This window comes from Elephantulus edwardii, unplaced genomic scaffold (genome assembly GCF_000299155.1).
Source record: "Elephantulus edwardii isolate Elephantulus edwardi_28Jun2011 unplaced genomic scaffold, EleEdw1.0 scaffold00117, whole genome shotgun sequence".
Classification (NCBI taxonomy): Eukaryota; Metazoa; Chordata; class Mammalia; order Macroscelidea; family Macroscelididae; genus Elephantulus; species Elephantulus edwardii.
The window spans coordinates 2327243-2337833 of record NW_006399867.1 but is presented as its reverse complement, the minus strand read 5'-3'; positions in this window follow the sequence as shown (position 1 = coordinate 2337833).

Below are 10591 nucleotides of genomic sequence, written 5' to 3'. Positions count from 1 at the left end.
AATCTTTGTCTTCTTGACATTGAGCCTCAGTCCATACTGAAGGCTGCAGTCCTTGACCCTTCGCAGCAAGTGCATGAGGTCCTCCTCAGTTTCAGCAAGCCGGGTTGTGTCATAAAATAAAAATATAAACAATCCCAAAACAGTTGCTGCAGTATATCAACAAGAAACCGTCAGAAATTCAAGCTGGATTTGAAAGAGAAAGTAGATGGAAGTTATTTTTTATGATGTCTGCTAAAGCTTGGTTGGAGGTAGAGAATTAAGAAAAAATTGCCTGTACTGTATTCACTGTATGAACCATAACCAATAATGGATAACATTGTTTTTAAGTGTCACCGAGTCGTAGATGACTCATAGCGACCCTATGAATGAAAGACCTGAACACTTGTATAACTTTCATCATTTCTCCACGTTCATAGTGTTTCCAGAGGCAAGCTATTTCGGAAGTGAATGCCACTCTTGTTTCTAAGTTTGTTTTAATCGAGGAACTCTACCAAACACTGTCCACCATGGGTAACCATTACCGCATTTGACACATCAGTGTCACAGTGTTTAGCATCACAGCAGCCACGAGTTACCTCTGTACAGCACATTGAGAGACCAGTGCTATACCACTCAGAAGAATATTTGACAGAAAAACAATTAAAACCAGGCCTAGGGGCCACAGATTAAAATCACCCACCTTTGGCTTGGTAGCATCACTTTCTGTCCACAAGGCCAACTGAGCTCTCTGTGTTGTTGCTGGGTTACATTATAAAGAAGAGGAATTCCAGAACTCTTCTTTTTGTCTTCATAAACCATATACATAGACCAGAGCCAATAATCAACAAAACAAGGGGATATATATCGTTTAAAGACAGGGATAATGTATGTCACAGTTATATCCTTTCATCATATTTATTCACTCTGTATGATAAGCAAATAATTCAAGAAGGTAGGCTATATGAGGAATATAGTATTAGAATTGGAAGAAGACTCATGAACAACCTGTGATGTACAGATGACCTTGTTTCCTGAAAGGAAGAGGACATGAAACACTTACTGAAGAAGGTATAATAAGAAGGCATAATCCATTCTTCAGTATGGATTATACCTCAACATAGAGAAACTTCACTGATGAGCAACATTACGATGTTGTACCATAGAGTCAGAACTGACCAATAGCTGATCCTCTGATGGGTTTCGGAGGCAGTTAATCTCACAGGAGGAAAATGCCCATCCTTCTCCCACAGAGCACCTGGTGACTTCAAACCACGTGCCTGCAGCACGGCTTCTTGCCACTAAGCCACCAGAGGCCCTTTCTGGAATGCTAATGTTCCTAATTAAGACTTCAACAACTAATACCCAAAACTTTACCACCAAGATATGCCCTAGAGATCTATCTACTTTTCTATTCTGTCATACCAGACTATGTTCGCAGGGGTCCTTTCTTCATCCAGAGCTTCACAAATCCCATCTGGCTCTGTACCAGTCACTTCTCTTGCCTCCAACTCCCAAAAGCGTCCTCATGACTTCTGGAATGCACTCAGCACCATCTTCTTGTTCTGTGACCGATTTGCCCCAGCTGCTCTCTGGAGTTGTGGTTGTTTTGTTCACCATGCCCTTGGCCTTAGAGCATGAAAGAAAATGATCCTTGTTTGTCATAAAAGTACCACTTCATTTCCAGCCATAAGCTTTGACTTTCACCACGTAGTCATGGGCGTCCTGATGGGAGTCGAAAATAGAGTGTGTACACCCTAATAATTTGTCAGTATTTCCTACCCCTCCAAATTTAAACTGAACAAGCTAAGCAGCAGAAGATGGAGAATCTAACTATCAGCAAGGAAAAGGAGGCAGAGAGTGCGCACAGACGCTTTGGAGCTGGGAATCTACATGAGAACAGCATCAGCCTCTGCAGAGAATCAGAGATCAATGCAAGACAGAGCTGACTTGGGACTGCTGCTCCACAGAACCAGAGCCAGGGGCCTTCGCACAAGCTTTCTGAAGAGCTGAGGGAGATGCCGTAATTGACAGAAGTAAGATGGCTTTGTAACACTGACCTACCCTGATGCTGAAGGTTGAAAGGACTTGAAGCACACTTGAGAAGCAGTCCTGACTGAGAAATTGTATCCTGCTGTCAAGCTGAATTGTAGCCTGTTTACCTTCCCTAAAAAACTTCCATAACCATGGGGTGGGGGAAGTTCCACTTCAGGCTACTTCTTTCCCGTGAGCTGCTTCAGGTGATCTCCCAAAAAAATCTTTCACCACTCACTTGATCCAGAACATCCCATAGAATCTTGCAAATCAAGAGGCTTAAAATCTGAGCTCATTTTAAGAACACCCAGGAAATGAGAAAATATTGAAGTTACCAATGATTTCATTTTACTTGGGTCAACAGCCAATGTCCATAGAAGTCATAGCGCCCAGACAATCCCAGGTTGTGCAATCACGAGGGCCATCCACATCTGATCTTAGATTTCCAACTTGAACACCTTGCTTGGGGATTATGGTACATTATCAGAAATGAGAAACGTCAGATCCTGAGCTCGGACACCAGTAAAAGTTAAAATATTGTTTGTTTGTTTGTTTGTTTAGTCATTTGTATGATCCAACCAACGTTTTGTCTCCATCTTCTTGTTCATCCTCTGTTCAAGATTTCTTCCAAAGGAGGAATCTCATGGTGCTGGAAGCAGGAGGGGGAAGTTCAGGTTTCATGCACTACGTCATTGCCATCTGGTGCTTTCTTGTTACACCTGGCTTCTTAAAACCAAGGTCAACTGAAAAAGTCCTGATGTGACATTGTTCCTTCCATCTGCCTCTAATCCCTCTCACAGTATGGAAAAACCAACCCTTTGTACTGTACAGTCAACAAAACAAAGCATGACACAGAAAAAGGAGGGAATTTAAAGAACATCTTATGTTGGGACAACTGATTTGTGAAAGTTAAAGTGTCCATTTCAAGGTGACAGGTGACAGGTGTAGTCTCAGGCTATCTGATTTCTCAATCTCATGTCACTCCAGGTCTTGTTATTAGATGTACTCTCATACTGAGAAATCCAAGGAATGTTTTCCATGGTTACCCTTCATTTACATTGTATCTTCCAGCTGTATTTTCAATAGGAGGTTTCTGGTTATGCAATAAGCATCTTAGGATGTGGAAACAGGTCAAACCGGAAGTAAGGTCAGCTTAAGGTCATTTTTATGGTCAAACCGGTTGCAAGCAACTTTCTTCTAGTCTATTTGGCCCATGTCATAGCACCAGTCATCCAAAGAAATCGGTCCAAGGATTTGTATTATCTGTGTTGTTGTTAGGCATCATTGCATAAAGTACATCTTATGGCAACCCTATGAACAACAGACCTGAACCCTGTTCTATCCTGTGTCATCTTCATCATCGCTGACACAGTTGAGCTCATTTCTGGAATCACTATCAATCCATCTCATTGGGATTTTCTTCTGTTTGACAGACCCTTCACTTTTCCAAGCATGATATCCCATTTCAAGAAATAGCCTTTCCTAGCAGCATGCCCGAAGTATGGAAGATGAAGCTGTGCCATCCTTGCCTCCAAGCAGCACTCTGGCTGCCCCTTTTCCAAGACATAACTGTCTGTTCTTTTGACAGTCCATGAGAAATTCAGTAACCTGAATTTCCACAACTCAAAGGCATCAATTATTATCCTGCAATCCTTATTCATTGTCCAGATCTCAGACACACAACAAGTAATTGAAAAGACCATGGCCTGAATCAGGTGTACCTTGGTCCTCAAACTGACATCATTACTCCTCAGTTATTTAGACAGGTATCCTGAAAATGTCCCAGTGCAATACATTTTCTGACTGCTGGCACAAAGGGTTTTGATTGTGGATCTAAGTAAGATTAAATTGTCGACAGTTTCTTTTTTTTTTAATTGTGATTTTAATGAATGTTTACAGAAAAGTTGGATTTTCATTCATTCATTGTTGCGCATTTTCTTCTTTCCTCCTCCCTTACCCCCTCTCCTAGTTCACTTAAATAAATAAAAAAAAGATATTTTAATTCACTGTTGCACAATTTCCTCCCTCCCTCCCTTTTACTCCTGTCCCAGTCCACTTTTCAGTTCACTTTTCCACTTTGCATCTCTTATTCTGGACTGTTGTCATACAAATAATGCCTAATTATATATTTCTTTTAAACAGTTCTTTCCTTCATCTGTTCCAAAGCAGTGTTCATTATTTAGCCCCTCTTTTCCTCATTTCCCCCAAACTCCATGTCAATACTGTTTTATAACAGTGGTATTATGCAGTATTTGTCCTTTTGTGAATGGGACATTTCACTCAGCATAATGTCCTCCAGGATCATTCATGTTGTGAACATTTTATGAGTTCCTTGTTTTTCAGTGATGTGTGTTATTCTATCGTGTGAGTATACCATAGTTTTTCTATCCATTCATTTGTTGATGGGCACTTGGGTTGCTTCTATCTCTTTACTATTGTGAATAACGCAGCAATAAACATGGGTGTGCTATATCTGCTTGGGTGGCAACTCTGGTTTCCTTAGGATATATCCCCAGTAGTGGAATTGCTGGTATTTCTATTTCCAATTTTTTGAGAAAGTGTCAGACCATCTTCCATAGTGGTTGCACCATTTTACACTCCTACAAGCAGTGAATAAAGTTTCAATTTCTCCACAACCTCACCACAACTGTTATTTGCTACTCCATTGAACTTTGCTATTGTTGGTGGAGTGAAATGATATCTCATAATTGTTTTTATTTCCAACTCTCTTATAGCTAAGGATTTTGAACACTTCTTCATGTGTTTGTTTGCCATCTGAATGTCTTCTTTGGTGAAGTGTCTATTCATATCCTGTGCCCATTTTACAAGTGGGTTGTTGAAGTGCTAGAGTACTCTATAAATTTTGGACGAGTCCCTTATGAGATATACATTGCCAAATTTTTACCCCAGTCTATGGGGGAAAAAAAAACAAACAAACCCTGTTGCAGAAAGTTTTTTTTATATGCATAGGAATTTGATTCTTAGAAGGTCTCATTCATCTATTTTGTTCTTTCCTGGTAGTAGGTTTTTCATGATGTTTGAAAGACTGTTCGTACTGTGAATCAAGGCTTCTAGAACTTCCAAGTTTTTCTCTGATGAAGTCTGTAGTCTTTGGCTTTAGTCCTAGGTCCTTGATCCACCTTGAGTTAGGTTTTTGTGTATGGTGTGAGGTGTGGATCTTGCTTGAGTTTTCTACACTTGGTTTTCCAATTTTGCCAACATCGTTTGTTAAAGAGGCTATTCTTGAAATTGTTGACAGTTGTAATCCTTACCCATCTATCATGATGTTGCCCACTGGCCCTGTAGTGAGGACTTTTGTGACTTGTTGAGATGGGATCCATAGAGAAGACTGCAGTTGTTGATCTTCTGCAGCAAGTGTTACTGGTCCTCCTCACTTGCAGTGAGCAAGGTTGTGTCATCTGCATAACACAGGTTGGTGATAAATCTTCCTCAAATCCTGGTGCTGCATTCCTCTTAATTGGACTTCATGAATTTGCTCCGCATACAGACTGAATGGAGAAAGGAGGTCTTCCTGGTGCACACTCTTCCTAATTTTAAACTTTGCAGTGTTTTCTTGTTCCATTTGGACAACAGTTTCTTGATCTAGGTATAAATTTTCTTTAAAACCAATTAAGTAATCTGGGCTTCTTTTTCTTCTCAGTGTTAAGCCATAGTCTGTTATGATCCACTCAGTCAAATGCCCACCTCTAATTCCCCGATCAATAAGGAAGATCTGTTGCTTTAGGACTTATGAATACAGCTAGAGTCTATCTTTTCTCCATCTTCATCTGAGGCTCAGCTACCATCCTCTGTCATCGAAAGAGAGAGAGAGAGAGAATCTTTTTTACAGCCTAAAGATCTTTAAAAAGTATATACCATCGAGGTAGAATCAGCTTATAGCTGGTCCTTCAATGAGTTTTCAAAGGCGATATAATTGCATGGAAGATTGCCCAACTTTCTCCTGCAGAGCAGCTGGTAGATTTGAACCATATGCCTTCAGGTTGACAGTGCAGCTACTTACAACTAGGTCACCATAAAACTTCCCCTCAGAATTGCCAAGGCTGTAATCTTTGGTAGGTTTAAGCCATGGACTTTTTCATTAACAGACAAGTGTTTAATAACTGCCCTACTAGGGCTCCTGTGCTTGCACTTACTCTCCATTAAAACTTGGCATATGGTAGGAAGGCAGTAAATATTTGCTGAATTATTGAATCCGAAGGATGGTAAAAATGTGCTCCATGCATCTCCTTTTTAGTGGCTGTCTTGTAAAAGTTATTGATAAGATGGGTAGGGGAAAGGAGCCAACTGATCTCAGGATGTAGAGGGAAGAAAGTAAAAAAAAAAAAAAGATTACTAAGGGAAAACGTTTCTATAAATGGAATATACTTAGCTAAGCTAAAGAGAGAAGATAAAAAATGGCCTGTAATGTGACCCTGAATAAGGTATGTCTCTAACCTGGGAGTAAAGGCCCAATATGAAGAAATGCTCAAAATCACTGGCAATAAGAGAGATGCAAATCAAAACCACAATGAGATACCATCTCACTCCAGTAGCAGTGTTAAAGTTTAACAGGACAGCAGGATGTGGCGAAATAGAAACTCTTATACATTGTTGGAGGAAGTGTAAAATGGTACAATGACTCTGGAAGAATATTTGATGTTTCCTCAAAAAGCTGAACACAGAAATTCCTTATGACCCAGCTATTCCACTGCTTGGAATATACCCCAAGAAAATGAGAACTGAGGCTCAAATGGAGGTACACTGGTGTTCATAGCAGCATTATTAACCATCTCAAGAACATGGAAACAGCCCAAATGTCCAACCACAATTGAATGGATTGAGAAATTATGGTACATTCATACAATGGAATACTACGCAGCACGCAGGAGCAATGATTTTGTAAATCACTACCTGACTTGGGAGGATCTGGACAGCATTATGCCGAGTGAACTAACTCAATCCCACAAGGACAAATACTGCAGGCCAGCTACTGTAGACCAGGTATGAGGATCCAAGGCAGGGAGAGGGGGATCAGAGAGGTGAGGATGGGTCAGGGAGTAATCATAAGGTCACAAGAACTGGGGCGGAGGGTAGAGAAAATAGTGCAACAATGAATGAATGAAAACCCAAAATCTCTCTAAATGTTCATTAAAATTAATAAAATTTAATAATAAAAAAAATCATAAGATCACAGAACTTGATGGGTGGATAAAGGAAATGTGAAAGATCTGGTGTGAAAAAACAATGTATACAAACTTTGTAAGTAGACCAGTATAAAATAAAAATTTTATTTGAAGAAATAAAAAAGCTATGTCTCTACTACTGTTATAATATCCACAACAACTCTGCCATTGAGTTAGAACCAACTCAGAGGTGGCCCTCCAGTTACTGAGACTGTAAAAGACACTGGAGAAGATGGGCCATCTTTTTGCCACAGAGCCACCAGTGGGTTCAAATAGCCAGGGAGGCGTGGCCTCTGGATTAGCAGAAAACTCTCTACAGACTAGGACACCAGAGCTCCCCAGTGTTACAACAGAATACAAGGTGTCATCAAGGAGCCCCAGTAGTGCCCTAGTCAAAACTCTAGGCTGCTAACCAGAAGACAAGTAGTTCAAACTCACGAGTTGCTCTGCAGGAGAAAGATTTGGCAATCTGCTTGCATAAAGATTTCCAGGCTTGAAAACCCTACAGGGAAATTCTACTCTGTCCTAGACAGTTGCTATCAGTTGGAATCAACTCTATGGCAGCAGTTTTGGGGTTTGTGTTCTGGTTTATTATCTTATCATTGGGGGAAGTTGGGGGAAGACTACATGGACTCTCCCTGCACTGTTTTTGCTAAGTTTTGAGTTTTGATGTTAAAAAGTTATAATGAAGAATTGTGGGTGGAATACATGGTCAAGACAAAGAAAGGCACTGGGGTGTACACAAGAGTAAAAGACAGAAAAAGGAAAATACCATTACATAACATGTGCCTGCATTATTGGAAATGAAAAAAGACTATAGGTACCAGCAAATACAGAGGTCGATGGACCAATGCTCTGGCATTTCTTCATATGTGTTTGTATGTGGTATAAATATACCCAAGAATAATGTAGGGTATAAAGGGTCTGAACACTGTAAACTTCTTATCCATAACCAAACATTATGAAGAAATGAGTCTCTGTATTTGGCAGCTAAGGCCACAGTCTTGGGAAACGTCTAGGTCAATTGGCATTAAAGAATTCACAAATATATCCTACTTTAATAAGTAGTGACTGAGGGCTTAAAAACTTGTGAGAGGTCATCTAAGATGCAACAAATAGTCTTTTCCTTGTTCAGAGCAAAGAAGAGTGCAGAAAATCAAAGACTCAATTATCTATTTGTTCAAATCACAGCCTGCATGATAGAAGACAAGATGAACTAGATGGTGCTCCACTACCACTGCCAACCGTTGTAATCAGAATCACAATAGAAGGTCCTGGACAGAGAGCAAAGGGGGTAGTGAATGCAGAACAAAACAAAACAAAACAAAAAGCAGTAATAAACAACAAGACTTACTGGTCTAATAGAAGCTAGTGGAACCCTGAGACTGTGGTCCTTAACACACTTCGAGCCTGAAACTGAATCCACCTTCAGGGATCAACTTATAGGCAAGTAACATTGTTTGTTGTTGTTGTTGTTTACCTTAGAGTCAGAATAGACCCTTAGCTGACCCTCCTGCGGGTTTGTTTTCAGGGGTATTTAATTGGACTAAAGGAGATTGCCCATCTTTCTGCCTCGGAGCAGATGGTAGCCTCGAACTAAGTGCCTTCAAGATTGTAGCACAGCTTCTTACCAAACAGTGAAAAAGTCTATTAAGTATATACAACACCAGAGAAGAATGCAGCCTTCAGTGCAATCAATCATATGAAACCAAAAGGGCAACATTTGCCCCGAAACAAAATTTGAAGACAAAAAAGAGGCAGGAAAGAAGGTCGAATGCAAACAGGTAACCCAGAAAAGAAGAGAGGAACATGTCGTCAAATTGAGGCAATTATGACCAATGTCACAAAAGAAAATGTGTATAAACTATTAAACAGGAAACTAAATTCCCTTATAAACTTTCATCTAAGCTATAACGTTGTTAGGTGCCTTCGAGTCACCTGCGACTCACAGCGACCCTATGCACAACAGCCCTAAACCCTGCTCTACCCTGTGCCAATCTTATTGTCTTTGACACACCTACCCAGATTTTCCCAATCACTAAATCAATCTATCTCATCTAGGGTCTTCCTCTTTTGTGCTGTCCCTCCACACTCCCAAGCATAATTGGGATTATTAACAACTTTAGTTTGATTGGTTCCACAATCAACACTCTTGGTATCAGCAGCCAGGAAATTAAAAGGCAAATTGCACTGGGGAAAGTCTGCTGTCAGAGACCTCTCCAAACTACTGAAGTGCAATGATGTCAGTCTGGAGAGTAAGGTGCGCCTGATCCAGGTCATAGTCTTTGAAGTTACTTGCTATGCATAAAAAAGCTGGACAATGACTAGGGATGATCGAAGAATTGATGCCTTTGAGCTGTGATGCTGGACAAGAGTATTGAATACAAAATACTGCTAGAGACCAAAAAAAAAGTTTGTCCTAGAGAGGGTGAAGCCAGGCTGCTCCTTGGAAGCTATTATAAATTTTCTTTTATTTTTTTAAATTTTTGTGTATGTGTACCATCAAATTGAATCTGGCTGGTATAAGAGGAGATTGCCCTTCCTTCTCCAGCAGAGCATCTGGTGGATTTGAACCACATACCTCTGGGGTTGCAGTGCAGCTTCTTGCCACTAGGCCACCAGAGCTCTCTTGTACAAAATTTTTAAAAATAACATCAAAAGAGATTTGTATACTTTGTCTGAAAAAACAAAGAAATTCAGTTGTCTATAATCCTACTTCCTAAAAATAACCATAGTAAATTTTTATTGTTTGTATACATATTGGTGTTTTATAAGCCATGCTGTGTACATTGTTTTGAAACCAGCACCGTTTTCCCCCATTAAACACAGTAGTTCCTAACTTTGCACAGAAGGATAACCTGATAAGCCTTAAAGAATATCGGTGACTCAGTTCCAGAAAGAAAATGTTATTTCCCTTACTAGGTACAGTTAAAAAATCTCTGGTCTTTGAATTCAAAACAAGTATTATTCCTAGTTGTTCTTAAGTCAGCTCTGATCCATCCCGAGGATCTTCCAGTCCTGGATGTGGACCTGCTCACAATTGTTGGTGTTTTGAAGCCTGTTGAAGCAGCTGTTGTGTCAAGTCATCCTGTGAAAAGTTTCAACTAGAAACACTCATGACTTCAGAACCCAGGAGGTGACTCAGTTGTGAGTTTTCAAGTTTTTTCATTTTGCCATATCTAACCTAGATTTTGAAAGATGGACACATTACCAATATCAGGCATAAAATGGGATGACTGATAAAATCCTAAAGATGCAAAGAAAATGTTAAGGAAATATTGCACTTCAAGCACATATATTTGATTTGACTACTTAGACAAAGTGAACCAATTTCTTAAAAAGCCCGAACATCTGCAGCCAGGAGAAGATAAAATAGATGAATGGGACCTTCTAAGAAT